Source organism: Nerophis ophidion, linkage group LG02 (genome assembly GCF_033978795.1).
Source record: "Nerophis ophidion isolate RoL-2023_Sa linkage group LG02, RoL_Noph_v1.0, whole genome shotgun sequence".
In the NCBI taxonomy this organism is placed as follows: Eukaryota; Metazoa; Chordata; class Actinopteri; order Syngnathiformes; family Syngnathidae; genus Nerophis; species Nerophis ophidion.
The window spans coordinates 34446132-34466309 of NC_084612.1; the positions used below are offsets into that span (position 1 = coordinate 34446132).

The window sequence follows — 20178 nt, forward strand, 5'->3', positions numbered from 1 at the left end:
TTCTGTGCTCGAACCTGCACCCTTATATTTCTTTTTCTTGGCTTGCAGACGATGAGGATAATAATAACGCTAAGTTCACCGGCACACAATAAACATTTAAATCAGCTTAATATGTGCTGGTCAGCTAGCTCCAGTTCAGTGGAAAAAGTTAACCTCCGTATCATGGAAGAATTTGGGCTGACTAATTCCAGGTCTTGTTCACCATGAATCATCCACCTCAAGCCCACAGTAATAGAGCTTGTAAAAATGGAAGTTGTCTGCTATCCAAACACTCACTGAATGTCTTTGTGATAGAAACATTGAACCAAAACCAAAATGGAAAACACCAAGATTAGTCACCCCACGCCTATGTTTGTTGTCTGTCATTATAAAGGTGAGGGCTTACTGCCTTTTATTGACTTGATGTGTTTCCACGATTTGCTATCATGTCAGAATCACGTTTAGAGCACTGTGCAAAAGTATTGGGCCTCCATTAGTTTAAAAAGGCTTACATAACTCAAATGTCTCAGACCTCTGCAAAGGTTGATCTGTTAGTCAGCAAGCAACTTCCTCATTCATGCCACAGTGACCCAAACAATGGAAATAAATCCAGGTTCAAGATCTGGGTCTCATGCAACTCAATTTTTTACTTAGTTTTAAGGGAGTGGACTTATTTTTATTGTTTAATTTTGGTATGGGTGATAAGGCCTAACAACACCAACACCATCCCTACAGTCAAATATGGCGGTAGAACATTGTACTTTGGGGCTGTTTTTCTGCTGAGAGTTTTTCCTGAATGCAACCCTGGCGGTGAAAAACTAGAACAAATCTCTGACCTCTGCGCTTTAATCTCCAACAAGTGCTTTTAGATCAAATGCATGTATAATTTAATGTTTTTTGTTTTGTTTAACATTTTCTCTGTTATAGTAAACTCCTGGACTGTTCATATATTTTCTAAGGAAGTAAACATATCAGCAGTGGATCAAATAATTATATGTGTTTACTAGGGTTGTACGGTATACCGGTATTAGTATAGAACTGCGATACTAATGAATCATACTCGGTACTATACTGCCTCTGAAAAGTACCGGTCCGCCACCCCCAACCGGTAGAAAAATAAATGGATGCATTGTGTTTATAAACTCAGCAAATATATCTCTGGACACATCAGGAATTTTTTGACCAATGTATGATCCTGTAACGACTTGGTGTCGGATTGATACCCAAATTTGTGGTATCATCCAAAACTAATGTAAAGTATCAAACAACAGAATAATAAGTGAGTATTACATTTTAACAGAAGTGCAGAGGGGTTAGTGCGTCTGCCTCACAATACGAAGTTCCTGCTGTCCTGGGTTCAAATCCAGGCTCGGGATCTTTCTGTGTGGAGTTTCCATGTTCTCCCCGTGAATGCATGGGTTCCCTCCGGGTACTCCGGCTTCCTCCCACTTCCAAAGACATGCACCCGGGGATAGGTTGATTGGCAACACAAAAAAAAAAATTGGCCCTAGCGTGTGAATGTGAGTGTGAATGTTGTCTCTCTATCTGTGTTGGCCCTGCAATGAGGTGGTGACTTGTCCAGGGTGTACCCTGCCTTCCACCCGATTTTAGCTGAGATAGGCGCCAGCGCCCCCCGCGACCCCGAAAGGGAATAAGCGGTAGAAAATGGATGGATGTATAGATAGAACATGTTAAAAGAGAAAGTAGGCAGGTATTAACAGTTAACGGACAAGTAGATTAATAATTCATTTTCTACCACTTGTCCTTAATAATTTTGACAAAGTAATAAGATGGAAAATGACAAAATATGTTACTGTATATGTCAGCAGCTAAACTAGGAGCCTTTGTTTGCTTACTTACTACTAAAAGACAAGTTGTCTTGTATGTTCACTATTTTATTCAAGGACTTAACTTGCAATAAGAAACATATGTTTTGTTAAAATTAAGAGAATATTGCAATTTTTTTATGTCTCTTTTATTTAGAAAAGTACCAAAATGTATGGAAATCATTTTGGTACCCGTACCGGTACCAAAATATTGGTATCGGGACAACACTAATGTGTACTGTATGTGGAATCTTTGATGCATACTGTTAACCTTACTCTCGCCAGATCCTAGTAGCTGTAACACAAGGGTAACACAAGCCCAACACAAGGGTCTGGGCTCGAAGGCATTGCAAACTCCTTCCAGATAGCAAAAAATAATGAACCAATCAGGATCGCCGGGCGGGATTTCGTAGATGTGACCTATTCATTCTTTAAAAGATGAACAGAGAACGGTTTGAAGGCATTTATTGGTGGCAAGGATGTTTTGGCTCTTCTTCCGACCGGGTTTGGATTTCCCAGCGATGCTCTCATCAGCGTCACGGGTTGATTTCGATGTGAGTGGTTGAAGTAGCACGTCATTCAAGATAACGGATAAGTGGTTTGTCCAATCGCGTACAATGATTTGTTTTACAAGACTCTGCTTTTGAAATACATCTTCTATTGAAAACTCCCAGATTCTTGTGTGGAGCTCAGCAAACTCCAAAGATCTGGCAAGAGTCAGGTTAGCAAACTGTCGCCTTAAAAAAATGCTTGTATAGCGCTTTTCTACCTTCAAAGTACTCAAAGCGATTTGACACTATATCCACATTCACCCATTCACACACACATTCACACACTGTTGGGGTGAGCTGCCATACAAGGCCCTAACCACGACACATCAGGAGCAAGGGTGAAGTGTCTTGCTCTAGGACACAACGGACGTGACTTGGTTGGTAGATGGGGATTGAACCAGGAACCCTCAGGTTGCTGGCAGGGCCACTCTCCCCATTGCGCCACGCCATCCGTAACTCATTCTTAATATGTCCCAATAACTTTTTTCTGCCTGTGGAGAGGTGGCGACTTGTCCAGGGTGTACGCCGCCTTCTGCCCGAATGCAGCTGAGATAGGCCCCAGCGACCCCCCGCAGGACAAGCAGTAGAAAATGGATGGATGGATGGAACTTTTTTCTGCATTTTTAAACATTCATTTTTTGGGTCAAAATATCTTATCTGCATTTTTTCAAATGAAAAATCAATAATATACAATATCAACAAAATTTGCTGAATGTTGGCCTCCACCGCAGGTACTTGTTTTTCGTATTGCCTAAACGCTACACTGAGTTGGAGGACAGTGAGACAATCAGGAGCACAGAAACAAGCTTGCCAGTTTGCTCGCCATTTAGCTAGCTTACTTGTTGTTGCCTCCATTTGCTCTCCGAGCCACAGCGTTGACGGCTGTCCTCATTGCTGTTAATCATAAGTGGATGACTACAATCCGAACACTGTTCATTTCGCACCTGTTGTTGCTCTAGAGTATTATTAGTTATTCTGACTCTGAACAGATCCTTGTTGTTTGCTGAGCTCCACTCAAGGATCTGGGCTCGAAGGCAATGCAAACTCCTTCAGGATAGCAAAAAAATTATGAACCAATCAAGATTGACAGGCAGGATTTCATAGATGTGATGTAGCGCCGAGGCGACTGTTTCATTCAAACAACAATGGCAGCACGCAGCGAGGAGTCGTGTGCTGACATTGATTCTGCTATTGCAACTGTTGTTACAGTAAAAGTTCTCTAACGTTTTGATTTGTCGTTATCCAATCCAGTATGTCGACTGTTTTGTTCAAGATAACGGACAAGTGGTTTATCCAATCACATACAATGACTATTTTTACAAAGCCCCGCCTTCTGAAATACATCTCCTATTGAGTCCCCCGTTTCCATAAAAAATTGGAAATTGTGTTGGATGTAAATATAAATGGAATGATTTGCGAATCCTTTTCAACCCATATTCAATTGAATGCACTACAAAGACAAGATATTTGATGTTCAAACTCATAAACTTTATTTTTTTTTTGCAATTAATAATGAACTTAGAATTTCATGGCTGCAACACGTGCCAAAGTAGTTGGGAAAGGGCATGTTCACCACTGTGTTACATCACCTTTTCTTTTAACAACACTCAATAAACGTTTGGGAAATCCATCCATCCATTTTGTACCGCTTATTCCCTTTTGGGGTCGCGGGGGGTGCTGGGGAAACTAATTGTTGAAGCTTTGAAAGTGGAATTCTCTCCCATTCTTGTTTTTTGTGGAGCTTCCGCTGTCGTATTTTACGCTTCATAGTGCGCCACACATATTTGATGGGAGACAGGTCTGGATTGCAGGCGGGCCAGGAAAGTACCCGCACTCTTTTTTTTATGAAGCCACGCTGTTGTAACACGTGCTGAAAGTTGGCTTGGCATTGTCTTGCTGAAATAAGCAGGGGTGTCCATGAAAAAGACGGCGCTTAGATGGCAGCATATGTTGTTCCAAAACCTGTATGTACCTTTCAGCATTAATGGTGCCTTCACAGATGAGTAAGTTACCCATGCCTTGGGCACTAATGCACCCCCATACCATCACAGATGCTGGCTTTTGAACTTTGCGTCGATAACAGTCTGGATGGTTAGCTTCCCCTTCGGTCCGGATGACACGATGTCGAAAATTTTTCCCCAAAAAAATTTGAAATGTGGACTCGTCAAACCACAGAACACTTTTCCACTTTGCATCAGTCCATCTTAGATGATCTCGGGCCCAGAGAAGCTGGCGGCTTTTATGGATGTTGTTGATAAATGGCTTTCGCTTTGCATAGTAGAGCTTTAACTTGCACTTACAGATGTAGCGACAAACTGTATTTAGGGACAGGGGTTTTCTGAAGTGTTCCTGAGCCCATGTGGTGATATTCTTTAGAGATTGATGTCGGTTTTTGATACAGTGCCGTCTGAGGGATCGAAGGTCACGGTCATTCAATTTTGGTTTCCGGCTATGCCGCTTACGTAGAGTGATTTTTCCAGATTCTCTGAACCTTTTGATGATATTATGGACCGTAGATGTTAAAATCCCTAAATGTCTTGCAATTGCACTTTGAAAAACGTTCTTAAACATTTGACTATTTGCTCACGCAGTTGTGGACAAAGGGGTGCACCTCGCCCCATCCTTTCTTGCATTTTTTTGGGAAGCTGCTTTTATACCCAATCATAGCACCCACCTGTTCCCAATTAGCCTGCACACCTGTGGAATGTTCCAAATAAGTGTTTGATGAGCATTCCTCAACTTTATCAGTATTTATTGACACCTTTCCCAACTTTTTTGTCCAGTGTTGCAGACATCAAGTTCTAAAGTTAATGATTATTTGCAAAAAAAAAAAGTTTTACAGTTTGATCATCAAATATGTTGTCTTTGTAGCATATTCAACTGCATATTAGTTGAAAATAATTTGAAAATCATTGTATTCCGTTTATATTTACATCTAACACAATTTCCCAACTCATATGGAAACAGGGTTTGTACAAGGATTTGGCGGGAGTCAGGTTAATTATTAGTAGCCAGCTGGGAGATATTCATTTGATGTGACAGACTGTAAACAGATGTCACAACACTGGAAGTGTATGTGGCTACAGGGTAGAGTTGCCAAATGGGAAACGTTATCAGAGGTCCTTGCGTAAATGTTATAGAATCCATCCATACATCCATTTTCTTCCGTTTATTCCCTTTGGAGTCGCGGGGGGCGCTGGTGCCTATCTCAGCTACAATCGGGCGGAAGGCGGCCTACACCCTGAACAAGTCGCCACCTCATCGCAGGGCCAACACAGATAGACAGACAACATTCACACACTAGGGCCCATTTAGTGTTGCCAATGAACCTATCCACAGGTGCATGTCTTTGGAGGTGGGAAGAAGCCGTAGTACCCGGAGGGAACCCACGCAGTCACGGGGAGAACATGCAAACTTCACACAGAAAGATCCCGAGCCCGGGATTGAACCCAGGACTACACAGACCTCCGTATTGTGAGGAAGACGCACTATCCCCTGTTCCACCGTGCTGCCCATGTTATAAAATATACATTACTTTTTCAAGGATAATAATGTTAGTAAATTATCTGCTTAAAAAAACAAAACACACATGCGACATATAAGTGTCAAAAAGACAACCAAAAGAGATGAGAATAAATCTAAAAGTGAAATATAGAGTAGATATGCACCCAATTGCAGGAAATATAGTTTTGATTTTCCAAATTTTCTTCCGAGGTTTGCGTGGCAACACTTTGTGCTCTGAGAAATGTTACTTTTATTTCTCAATTTTCCACTATTTTTCTTAAAGGTCACTGATAAATAACAAAAAACAAACAAACAAACAAAATAATTTAAGATAGGGTACTATCCTGATGAAATGAGGTTTATGAAGTAACAAGTATCTCTTGTTGGAAAAGAGACAAGCTTGAATACATTCCAGGCTGAAGGAGCCTGAGGGAGACAGTCTAGCTATGGCATAACATTCCTTTTGATCACCTGAGTGCTGACGGTAAGGTAGTGAAAGAGTGGAAATCTCTATGTCACTCTTTGCTCCACCCAGGGAATGTGTTACCTAATGGCCCACAACGCTGCCTGAAGACCACGGCATTCTTATCGCTCATATTAGATGAGCATGCGCAAAAACAAAGAGTCCATCATGATGAATCAGAGCCTTGCAGAAAAAAGTCGGCTTGAAAGCTTTGCTTTTTGTCTCGGACAGGCAAACAGAATAGGTAATATTATCTTGTTCACAGTTACAAGAATCCTGCTTTAGGAGGCTGCATGTGTCGGATTTCGAATATGTATATAAAGTTTCACTACACAATAGATCTTTTGTCCGGAGCAAACTAAGCACCCCCCTACCCCCTCCCTACTCTTGTAAAAAAAAAAATGCATTCATGTGCTTGCAAGGACTCAGGTTTCCTCTATCTTTGTGTGCCATGTCGTCACTTGCCCCTGCAAGTTGAAATGTGTATCCTGCAGGGGCAGGCGCGCTGGCAAGGCTGCTTCCAGTCATGGATTACGGAGAATCCAGGAAGTTGCGGACCCCTGAAAAAATAGCAACATAACAGGTAACTGAAGTTACGCTGTGGGACAGCTGAGGCAGACGATAATTACAGCGCTTTTTGTTTTCAGCTGGCTACTTAAGTGTTTGATCTGAAATCTGTGCCTTGTAATTACAGTAGTGGGCCCGGTTAGGGTAAAGGTCTTGGTGGGATTTTTCTTCTTATGTTTTCCGTGTGTGAGAAAGAAAGAGAGAGAGAGAAAGAGAGGGAGGGAGAGGGACTAACTCCCACATCATGCATTAACCACAGCAGTGGCCGGGCAGGAGGAGGAGGAGCAGGATTTAGCCTGCCAGAAGCCTGAATGTCTTGGGTGCACATTCACACTTGCAGCCTGATCCCAGAGCCACTGAGACGACAGCACACTGACCTGTACTTACTTAGGTCCCGTTTACACTAAGCCGGATAAGGTTATCCAGGGTAAATCCCACCTAACCTTATCCTTGTCCACACACAACAATGCCACTGTTTAAGAGCCCCTCCCCCCTCCGTCGCAACGCAACCAAGTACGCATGTGCGGAAAATGCTCGCGTCATAGTCACATCCATTTTTGCTTTGTATGCAAGTTCTTAAATTGACCTTATTTGAACAATATCCAGTGGAATCCAGTGTGCTGCGGGGCCCTATTGTAGTGAATCACACCTGTGCCATCATAAATTAATCAAATCTTTATTAGACACATAAACAATGTGATAAAGAACATTTTACATCAACCAAACTAGGGATCTAGATATCTGGTCAGGACACTCCTCACTCTTTTACCTTCACCTTCATTGTCTATTCGTTTTTTTGGTGACTTTTACACTCTGGATCTAGACGTTGAGTCTGCAACATACATGGCGGACACTAACTGATACAGTCTGTTTGTTAGTCCAAAAGCATTTACTGTTTTCCGTAGTTAGTTTTCCCTCGACGGCCAGGTAAAACAAAGCACACGCTACCTTTTTTTTATCACATCCACGGGAGTCCGCAAGTTCGAAAGTTTTCTTGCCATCTGAAAAGTGTTGTATCCGAAATAGCTGCACTCGTTTTGTTTTATGGTATTCATGTGTGATTTCCACAGGCGTCTTTACATTTAGAAGAATGAGAAATACGGGCATGTCTGGATGACATGCCTCCATATTTCCAATGGTTAGCTCCTAGTTACGAAACCGCTTTATTATGAAGCTGGCTGTGGCGCGTTCAGTTTCTCTCCGAACTCAGTTTGTAAACGATCAATAATTCCACACAAAGCTAAGTGCCGGAGATTCAAGAAATACACGGCGCACTTAGCCGTGTAAAAATTTGTCCGAGGAGGGGGACCTTAAACACTGCTTTAGTGTGGCTGACACGGGGCTTAGGCTAAATATTTATTCGTTTAAGGGGTTAAACGACTTAGTGTAGACATGGCCTTAGTGTCTCTGCCTTCCCCATCTTTCCCCAGCAACGCAATACTTTCCCTGCTCATGCTGACACTGAGAGATTTGTGTTGATTATGACAGGGCTGTCACAATGACGAGCGTTTGGTGTGGCGTGTGTCATGTCAAGTTGACACAGACTTGGGTGTCTGTGGCTCCAGGTAGAAGCCATCAGGAATTTGTCTGCAGCTTGGTAGAAGGATTCCAAGATATTTGCTGATAGTGGCTGGGGGATAAACCTCTGCAATACCTTGGCATATGGATATACCGTATCATTGTACCAGTAGACACCATTAGACTGAAACTGAGCGTCAGGCACAATAAAAAGGCAGACTTGGTCAAATAACCTGGAGATGTGACCTGTTTTGAATCAGAAGAAAGTCTCCAACATCTAAGCATGAAAACAGAGATCTAGCAGTCAACATTAGATAGATCCTAGCTCTTTAGGCTGGTAGCCCTCTTAATAGATTCTTAAGCACTGGCTTTAGTGCATGTTAAACCAGGATTACCCAATCAATTATGGTCAGTACAAACAAGGATTACTTAAAACAGTACATTTTTCTTGTTGAGCGGCTAAAAGCAGGCTAAATGGAAGAGTCAGCGCTGCTGTTGATGCAAAGAGCAGTCACGATGGGGTCACTGTAACCCCAAGCATGGGCACCACAGGGAGGAGGTAAATGTTCCCATTTAGCTGACAGTTTCACTGAGCTTTGGAGAATATAACCCTGCATGTCAGTCATCTTTTTATTTCTCAAACACTTTGCTTTTTTGTTATTGTGTGATGAATAAGAGTCGTTGTTGAAGTGGTTGAGTTGAAAAAGTGCAGCAGTTGATCAACCCTCCTGCTCAAATACTCGACCTCTGTCTGAACCGACTCTTTGTTGACATTTGAATCACAATTACAATAGCCAGCAAGTAAGGACATATATATTTATACATACATATTCTTGCCAAACCAGATCTCGTGCGCTCATGTGTGTGTTTGTTTGCACATGTTTTCCCCTCCCAAGTGAACAACCGCACACCTTCTCAGACACTGAGAATATACTGTCTTTGATGGCGGTGTTTTTACGACTCTGCGTTCCATGTGATTGGATGCTCAGCTGCCTATTATTGTCTTGGAGTCCTGAGACAGCAGAAATGATGTGTCATTAAAGCTGTCTAATGGCTTCGGATGATTTTATGTTTCATCTTAATGTTCTACACCATCTCTCTTCAGAGGGCAAACAGATGTGTAAGGAATTATGTAGCCAGCACGAACAAACGCACACACACACACACACACACACACACACACACACACACGATGGTTGTTCCTTGATTCATTCAGTTTTTAACTATGTGGTCAGCAATGAGTGACTAGTGACTAAAAGACCATCTCCAGGAGTCAAAAGGAAAGAACGAGTCAGCTGTCTGTAAAAAAGCAACAATATCCAAAGCAGTAAATTACTCTCTGTGGATAAACGTTTTCGGACACCGGGCCATTGCACCTAAAGGAAGGGATTTACTAGGCGTGATTCAATACTTTTGTTCATGAAGTGTAACTATAAGACAGCATTACAATGAGACAGCAGTTTAGATGGTCAGAGAGAATAGAGATACCTTTGCCATCATTTAAAGGGGAACATTATCACAATTTCAGGAGGGTTAAAACCAATAAAAATCAGTTCCCAGTGGCTTATTTTATTTTTCAATTTTTTTTTCAAAATTTCACCCGTCCCGTAATATCCCTAAAAAAAGCTTTAAAATGCTTGATTTTCGCTATTTGCTTAAGCCACTGTCCATTTCCCTGTGACGTCACATAGCGATTCCAATTCAAACAATGGCAAATAGCATAGCAATATATAGCGACATTAGCTCGGATTCAGACTCGGATTTCAGCGGCTTAAGCGATTCAACAGATTACGCATGTATTGAAACAGATGGTTGGCGTATGGAGGCAGATAGCGAAAACAAAATTGAAGAAGAAACTGAAGCTATATCTTTGCGTTAGCATCGCCGGTAAAATGTGCAGACCAACCGATCAGGACTTTTGCATTGACACTGGATCAACTTAAATCCGTCGATTGGTAAGTGTTTGTTTCGCATTAAATGTGGGTGGAAGGAAACGCTGGATGTAAATATAGTTTCAAATGTACATTCAGCTGGCCTAAATAGCATGCTAGCATCGATTAGCTGGCAGTCATGCCGCGACCAAATGTGTCTGATTAGCACATAAGTCAATAACAACAACAACACTCACCTTTGTGATTTCGTTGACTTTATCGTTGGGAATGCATCTGCTTTGAGTGTCTCAGGATATCCAGACATTTTTGCCATCTCTATGCCATTTCTTTCGTAGCATCGCCGGTAAAAACCAAACGGGGGACTTTTGCATCTCTTGACACTGGAGCAACTTAAATCCGTGGATTGCTAAGTGTTTGTTTGGCATTAAACATGGATGGAGGGAAAGGCTAGATGTAAATATAGCTACAGATGAGGCATAATGCTGCAATATGTACAGACAGCTAGTCTAAATAGCATGTTAGCATCGATTAGCATGCCGTGTTAATCGATGCACATTCTACGTAAATCAACTTGAATCCGTCCCTGTTACACCCTCCGACAACACACCGACGAGGCATGATGTCTCCAAGGTATTGGAAAACCGTCGAAAAAACGGAAAATAACAGAGCTGATTTGACTCGATGCGTCTGATGTGTAGTGAAAAATGGGTACCGATGTGACGTCACGTTCTGACGTCGTCGCTCAGAGAGGCATAAACAGAAAGGTGTTTAATTTGCCAAAATTCAACCATTTAGAGTTCGGAAATCGGTTAAAAAAATATATGGTCTTTTTTCTGCAACATCAAGGTATATATTGACGCTTACATGGGTATGGTGATAATGTTACCCTTTAACATGACAAACTTTACATACACTCTTCCATTGTGAAGAGCAAATGGCGAATGACGCACGTTAATGTGTCATGTGGAAATACATTGGCAAATTAGCAAGTGAAAGCACAACACCCTCATTCTGAAATACGCTTGTCTCTGTTTTAAAAAAACAACGAGAGTCCACATATAGCAGGCTTTAATTAGGCCAAGCTGGTTGCTGTAACCAGATCCATTGCATAATTGACACAACACAGTCCCTGTGAAAAGCAGCATTGTTCTGAGGATAATTGTCCTTTTAGTTAACGTGGCTCAGGAAGGGATCTCCTCGTTAGGGGAAGCTGGCTCAGACCAAGGACAGCCCGAGGCATGAGCGAAAGGATCGGGACTGATACTGGCCCAGTGCCCACTGTGACAAGCCCGCTTGTGCCCTCTGCCTCAATCCCCTCGGTGTGCGATGGAATTAGCTGTCCCTCGGGTGTGGCACCAGAGGGGTGTGTCATTAATTATGTTTCATGAATCTTCATAGAATGAGAAGCAATCAACAAAATACAACAAATGTATGCAAATAGCATGCAGATTGAGATTCTTAATGACATGACATGACAGGAGGGAGCTTTGGGAGGAGAAGGAAAAAAAAGTTCAGCTCGGGAAATATGTTGAATTAGCAAACAACCTCTCCCTATACTTAAAATGCATATGTAATTTCCAGTCATGACACATAACAATCGATGATTTTGAAAAACATCTCATATTTTTTGCCCATCAAATGTGTTTTCAGACTTAAGAAGTTCAACACTTACTTGTCAGCATTTGGCGCAACTTCGTTCTAACTTCTCTCCTTTGGGGAAAAAATTTTTAATTCATTGTTTTTTATTGTGTCTCCAAGTTCTTTATATCTATTTAGGAGGAAATGTACTTATTGACATCCATGTCTAAGTTTGTAATTTCCACAAATCATTCAAATTGGGTAACATTACATTTTGACAAAGTTTTTGAGAACTTTATGTGCATGACAGCACACTGATGCGGGAAATTCCCCATTTTACACAACTAGATTGTGAAGCTCTGCTATAATTCTTTCGTCATCCAAGACAGGTAGCAGGGACTGCCAGCCAAACAGGAAATGTTTGAGACGTCAGGGTTGGTTTGACTGGAATTGAAGCTAAGTAAGAGTAAAAATAGTTCTTAGTAAAATGTCAGTGGTAAAACTGTCTAACTTCCTGCTTGGGTTGCGAGGAAAGGAAGTAGAGGTTAGGTCAGGTACCTGTTAGGGATGGCCTAAAATCTGTACTCCCTGCAATAACATTATATACCACAATATATACTATGTAAATGATAATATAACCATTTCAAAATGGATTGCAAACCCTCCTAATTTGACTGCTAACATATGCCGTAATATATTGTGTAATTTTTCGATTGTATTATTTTTTCAAAATTAGTATTAATTGAGTTGCTAATGTACTGTTAAAATCTGGCTACTTTCTGTTGTACCATTGTTATATATACACTTCTGTTAAAATGTAACAAGCACTTAATCTTCTGTTGTTTAGATACTTGTAATTAGTTTTGGCCGGGCGGATGAGATAGGCGCCAGCGCCCCCCGCGACTCCGTAAGGGACAAGCGGTAAAAAATGGATGGATGGACGATACTAAACATTTGGGTATTGATCCATTACAAAGCGGTATTGGTCATACCAATGCTGATACTGATACTTCAAATTTTCAAATGGTTAAATGAATACATTTTTGATCACAATTATAATCAGACAAACCCACAGGATGGTGGTGCGACATTATTAAATAAGTATTTTATAATTATAAAGTTATAATAAGTTATAATATTTTTTATATTCTAACTTAAATCGTTTGGGTTTTTGCCCTTAAAGCCCTTATGTTTGTGGGACTTAGCATTAAAATAATTGAAATTACAAAAAATATTAAATATTTGTTTTATAACCAAAAATATCAATCTAACCACTGTAGTACCAACCTATACTGATATTATACTTGGTATCTTTACTGTTGATATTTGTATCAATATGCCCACCTTTGTCTAAGAGCTCTAGCTTGCGGTTAGCATACCCCTCTACAGTGTGTAGTGTTGCATGTTTAGATTGTTCGTCTTATAGTGATAATATTGGTAAGAGAAATAGTTTAGTTGCCGCTATGGAAGCGAGGATTACTGACTTAGTGGAGGGGGCGTTAGCAACTAGCGAGAATATTACATCGCATTGAGGAGGCGTTTGTTCGCTTGTTGCTGTCAAATTTGCAGGATACCGCAAATATCTGCTCAGTGGCCTTGTGGTTAGAGTGTCCGCCGTGAGTTCAAACCCCGGCCAAGTCATACCAAAGACTATAAAAATGGGACCCATTACCTCCCTGCTTGGCACTCAGCATCAAGGGTTCGAATTGGGGTTTAAATCACCAAAATAATTCCTGGGTGCAGCCACCGCTGCTGCTCACTGCTCCCCTCACCTACCAGGAGATGAACAAGGTGATGGGTCAAATGCAGAGGTTAATTTCACCACAACTAGTGTGTGTGTGACAATCATTGGTACTTTAACTTCATACAGCTAGGATGTGTAATCTACATGCATTATCACAATATAACTCCTGTATAAAAGCTCTATTGTCTTTCACATTTATATCATTTATATAATATGTTGTCGATATCGCGCAACGAGTGCACCAGTGTCATGTGGTGAGGCTCATGGCTCTGACACTTACAGGTATAGTGGAGTCAGATTTACACATACAGGTGCGCGGCGGCAGACTAAAGTCTGGTTCACCTTATCATTTTTTTTGCAGTTCATAGTTTGATCAGCAAGAATGATTTTGCCACACACTTACATTAAACACATTGGCTGTAGAAAGGGATTGCACATTTAGGTTGGTTTGGTTCACCGCTGCCTCAGTTTAATGTATGTGCAAATTCAGCAATTTTTACTTGAGAATAATTTTTTTTAATCATGGAATCACACAGAAATACGTTTGTAACACAGATCAGTGGACACATAGTGATATCACTGTAATTGTGTGTTATCATTATTTGTTTTTAATAATGACAGACTCTCACCTACCTCCCTTAATAGCACATCGCTGCTGTGCACTCACATCTCTATTGTATCCAGCCAACTGGAGCTGCTAGAAACTATATACCTGTCTTCTAAGCAGAAAGGGAGGGGAGCCAAGAATTAAATGCTGCCTCATCTTGGCAGCCGGCAACAGTATGTCTGTCTCCCATTCATGGTAAACAGATGAGCAGAAGAAAAAATGGTGACAAAAAAAGTGGATAATGGTTTCAAGAATGGTGAGTCCTGTCCAGGTGCACTTGTTTATGACCTGGTATGTATAGAACACTGTCGTTATAATATGTATTATAACATAACCCTCCTCCTAAAATTATTGGTGGTGGTCCTGCTGTCTCTAATTGGCCACAAAGTCAGGGTTTGATTCCACTCCTTAGTCCCTTCAGAACAGTGGCAGTGAAATCCAAGACTTCAGGAGGCCAGGACAGTCCAAGGAGAGGCCAGGGAACAGGTGGTGACCCTCGGCAGCCTGGGAGTATATTATTGACGAGGGCTTCGCGCATAGATTGATTACTTTATTGTATTGCCATGAACCTCAGTGGCCAGAAACCTCTGGTTGACCCTGGCAAGACCGTGCATCACAGTGACCCTCACCTTAGGTAAAAGAGTTATGTGGCTTTGACCTGCTCCTTAATAGAGAAGGTCCCGACCTGCTCAGCCAGTGGTCTAAGTACAGAACAAAAATGGGCCAATGGTGTCAGCTAAGGTAATTTAGAAGCTGGGGGTACTCCAGGGTCCAGTGGGGGAGGTCTTGTTTTTGTAGTGAATGTGTTCTGACTTTAGACCTTTTTTCCAATTCACTGATGTTCATCTTATCAGTAGGCTAGACCAATGTGAAATGCTAATACTTCTTCTCCAGTTAATGGCAAAGAGTTGGAGACTGTATCCATCATATAGTCTCACTTCTAGACAACACTCATAATAATTTTGACAGCAAATTGGAGTAAACATTTGTATGCAATGGCAATATACCCATTCTTGGTTGTGACCCCAGGATCCAGACGCAACAGGCGTAGTGCAAATAAAAATGCATTTAATGACAAAACACAAAAAAGTGAAGTAAGGAAGTGCACGGGAAGCGTAGAGAAAAATGTGCAGCTTGAATGTTTAGCAAAAAGCACAGGGCTGGCAAATAAAGCATCCTGATTGGTAACCAGGTAGAGGTGTGTCCTGATTGCCCATCAGCGACCAAAGACAGAGCCAGCTCTCAGACAGGTGAAGTAATGACAATGGGAGGCAAACAAGAAATGGAAACAAAAACAAGAGCAATGAACACGAAATACAACTAAATACCACTAAGTAATAATAATTGTTCTGACCATGACAATAATAATACCAAAGCGGAGTTTGTGTTAAATTTCTGAAATCAATATGGATTTCTTCTTCTGAAGGATGGCTTTTAAAAACAGGACAAAAAAATCAGGCATCACATAGGTCTCCACAAGACTGAACTATTTCTTCCCACTTCCACTTAACCGACAGAATATCTGCCAGCCACTATTTCTTCCCGTTGCTCTTCTTATTTTTGTCAGCTGCAGCCGCTCATCACACACACAAAAACAACAAGCATGCACACCAGGTTGGGTAAACAGTTTATTCTGAGATACATTCCCCTCTCGCTTTCCTTCTCTTCAGTCATCCGCCTTTGTTTAATTTCTTCATTTCTTTTGCTGATGTTTCCCAGCATTTCCATCAAAACAAAGTATGGCTAAATATTGCAATGCGACAGTTTTACTTTTTTAGCAATGTGTCATTGCAAGCTATTACGACTATGGAATGTTGCTTCTAAACAGTGTATATTTACTGTATGTTGATTGGAAATGAGCTCAGTTGTGTTTTTCTAGAAATGGAAATTCTGCAGTGTTGGAGTTTTCTCTCAGGTTAATAGTGAGCTTAATGTGGTACAACTAAAAAGTAATTTGTGGTGTTAGTTTTGCCGCTAAGGATTTGTGTACAATCAACAGTTTATTATGTTTGTTTGTGTGTAACTTCCATTCTTGTTGTCTTGGCTTACATTTTTGTGAGAAAACTAGAATTAAAAAAAAGTGTCATTAATGATGATACATCTCTAGAAATGATATACCATGATGTCACCCTATAATCTAGATCTTATCTATTTGTGCAATTATTTAATGTTCACAACTATCTCAGAGGCTCGTTGTCATACATTCTCACATGGAAGATTTTCCAAAACATGTTTTTTCCTGTGCTGTTAATTGAACATAAATAGTGTCTGTTTTATAAATGGTCCCTACATACCTGCCCAAAGAGACAAATACAAGACCAAACCCATGCAAGTGCAGGTGTTGTGGCCAATTACTAATAATCATAAGCTGATGGGTGTAAAAACAGATGTTCCAACAAATAACCCACTAGCTGCACCAGCACATCACACACACACATGCATATGCACGCAGGCACACACACAAACACACGCATGCACACTATCTACTTCTTGTCATTGAACAAATACATTCCTTTGCTAAGCAATTAAACAACCACATTGACGACAGCAACAATTTAATTTAGACCTAATACAACCTTTTTTTGATGCTTCTGCAAAAAGAAAATGCACCAAATGCTCATCCACCATCCCCTCGCTCTGTACCAATTAATACTCAGCCCCATTTACATTGATTGGCTATCGTGTAGTATTGGGTAGGTGGGTCGTGAACATATTGATCACATTGACCCATCATGTGAACCATGAGAAAATGTTGAGCTGCACAATTCTTACACCCGCTGGTGGATTAATGTGCCAGTGGACTTGACGTTTGTTGGTCTACAACATTAAGTTCTCTTACACAGTCAAACCTACAGCCGCAAACATACAACAATAAACATGTTGTGTATTTGGACAGTATCCATCAAAGTAGAGCATCATTGTTTTTGTGAAAGCATAGCTGATGAATTGGATCTCAGATTGTGGTTTGAGTTCTATTTTACATGTACAAATAGTCTAATAGGCACACGCCACACCTGCTTTAAGCTGTATTGTTCAGGGACCTTCTGCATTAAAGCATTGTTTTCCCGCCCACATTTAACCCAGCCCACGCCTTTGCACACGTTTATCCGCCCCAACACACGTCCTGGTAGCCAGTCAAAGGGCAAACCCCTGGCTAAGTTCTTGAAGGTGCACATGGCATCTTGAAGTCCACTCCGATTACATCCACCCAATTACAGGTTATGAACCAATTAGTCACCGTCTCATTTTACGCCACCTCGGATCCCCCTTGTCATAATTCAAATACGAGGGCATCTGTTACAGATGCAGTAGAGTCCTATCACGGACAACAGAAAGACGTTGGCAGTGTGTAGCTCAAAGGAGCTTTTGTGGTGTTTTCTCTCTTTTACTTTTTTTTGTTCCCCAGAGAAAGATGATGGTTAACATGTAAATACCTCTTACAGAACAGCTGTCTTGAGGCAGTTACTTTAGGAGACTCCAACATGCATATACATTGTAACAAACACATACTAGGAATAACCTGTCAACTTGTAATTTGTGGCACTCATCTTGAACTTTCTGGGTGAGCCAGTTGGCTCTGCTTTGGTTCTTATAACAATTGTTTAAAATGTATTCTTTACACTCATAAAACGTCCCAAAACAGATTCGAAAACTAAAAGCCACGCTTCGCTTGTGGTGTCTGCCGTCAGCGGGTGGATCCAGGGATCCAGGCCGGCAAGGCTTGTTGGAGGACAGTGATATCGAGGAGGAAGCATTATTTGTTCAATTGTGTGCAACCCTCACTCACACTATGATACTTCATCTATTCTAGTTAAATATTACTTTGCAAGTATACCGTATTTTTCGGAGTATAAATTGCTCCGGAGTATAAGTCGCACCTGCCGAAAATACATAATAAAGAAGGAAAAAAACATATATAAGTCGCATTGGAGTATATGTCGCATTTTTTGGGGAAATTTATTTGATAAAACCCAACACCAAGAATAGAAATTTGAAAGGCTACTTAAAAAAAATAAAGAATAGTGAACAACAGGCTGAATAAGTGTACGTTATACGACGCAAAAATAACCAACTGAGAAGGTGCCTGGTATGTTAACGTAACATATTATGGTAAGAGTCATTCAAATAACTAATATATATAGAACATGCTATACGTTTACCAAACAATCTGTCACTCCTAATTGCTAAATCCCATGAAATCTTATACGTCTAGTCTCTTAGGTGAATGAGTTAAATAATATTATTTGATATTTGACGGTAATGTGTTAATAATTTCACACATAAGTCGCTCCTGAGTATAAGTTGCACCCACGGCCAAACTATGAAAAAAATGCGACTTATAGTGCGAAAAATACGGTACTTGCCTGTGGTCACGTACCATGTGGGGCAGAGGTTTCTGCCAAGTATTGTGTTTAGTTGTACTGGCACTGACAGCTGACAACCGAGGGTTAGGGTTAAGTTTCAGTTAGTTTTGATATTGCAAGCTCTGTGTCTGTCCTTATGTTTCATTGCAAGAAACAATTATAATTAAAATTAATTAATTTAATTACATTACCCACGGAGAACGGACTCCAATGGCACAGTGACATGGTTTGCATTATGGGTCTTTTTTTACCAGTTGTCTTCAGTCGGAACATTTGTTGTACTGTAAGTAGTGATTACAGTATTACACAAATGTCAGTTACCAGTATTTGAGTGTGTGGTCGGATGCTGTCCATGTTTTTCAAATTCTTAATGTGGTCGCCCTTGTCATCTGGGTTTAAATTATAATGTTATATTGCAGCATGTGTGTTTAGAGCAAGTGTAAGCAAAGAACACAATATCAGGGCTTCATCTTCCTTTTAGAATCAGCAATTTTTATTGACCTCTTGCAACGATAACTATATCTGTATTTTATGCAGAACATGTTGCAGTTTTTACGACCTTGACGCAAGTCTACTCAACCCCGCTCCGACAGGCCTGAATCAATTGATATTATGTGTCATAAAAATAATCCTGTAGTCCTTCTCATATGTTTTTTTTTTTCCTCCCTGCAAAATGAATCTGTCATTGACTTGATCCTGCAGCTCATTATCAGCCATCTAATTTACACAGCTGCTTGAACCGTCCCGCCATGAGACATCATCATTAGCATCTGGGAGAGCCCACAACCAAATCTCCTGGAAAATATTTCCTCATGCCTGATGCTCATCTTGTTCCTATTGATTTGAAAAGCATGTTGTTGCTCTTCAACTTTACAAACAAATTACCTATTGTGCATTTTGAAGACACATTTTGTGTGTCTCTTAGTCACAGTTTCCATTCTTCTGGCATAGCTTTTAACAAAATGCTGGATTGGTGAGGTCAGAAGTCACTGATTTTGGCTCACGAATCTATTTTCCATTTCGTCTCAAAGGTATTTGATATGGTTAAGGTCAGGGCGCTCAAATTTTTGCACACCTAATGCTTGGTTGAGCAAGCATGCTTTTATGGACCTTCCCGAGTGCACCAGCGACATAAATTGACATTTCTCAATTTTTTTTTTTTTTTACAAAATAAAAGATCGTAATTGTCCAGGATGTCATCCAGAGTAAGGTTATTTAGGGCTGTCAAATAACAACATATCAATCAAATTAATCCCAGTCTTTGAATTAATTGATTAGATTAATCACCATCTGCAAACTTAAGGACTGGATGCCGATTGTCACTGTATTGTACTAATAGAAAGATAAATGACAGGACACAATTATATGTATTTAATAGGGCCGGGTATTATGGCTGAAAACTGTATCACGATGTAAGTTTTTTATATTGGTCGATATTGATAATTATTGATATTGTTCACGATCTATGGAAAATACAGACCAGGAGAAACATATACTAAATGTAATCACTTTTATTTCCATTGTAATTTTCCTCAGTTTATAATCCCCTCAGCTATAGAGGTAGAAAGAAAAAAGGAAATGTCAA

General features: G+C 40.6%; 1 protein-coding gene across 4 annotated transcripts in view; it reads left to right on the top strand.

Moving 5' to 3' along the window:
• Positions 1–20178, top strand: part of zfhx3b (zinc finger homeobox 3b) — a 276143-nt gene that overhangs the window by 44353 nt on the left and 211612 nt on the right. Inside the window, exon 1 of one of the 4 annotated variants that reach the window (XM_061882435.1) lies at positions 6782–6906. The exons of the other annotated variants lie outside the window; for them this stretch is intronic. The gene's annotated coding sequence lies outside the window, so the exon portion shown is untranslated. Of the gene's footprint in view, positions 1–6781; positions 6907–20178 lie in introns of those variants that run through there. 4 annotated transcript variants of the gene reach the window in all.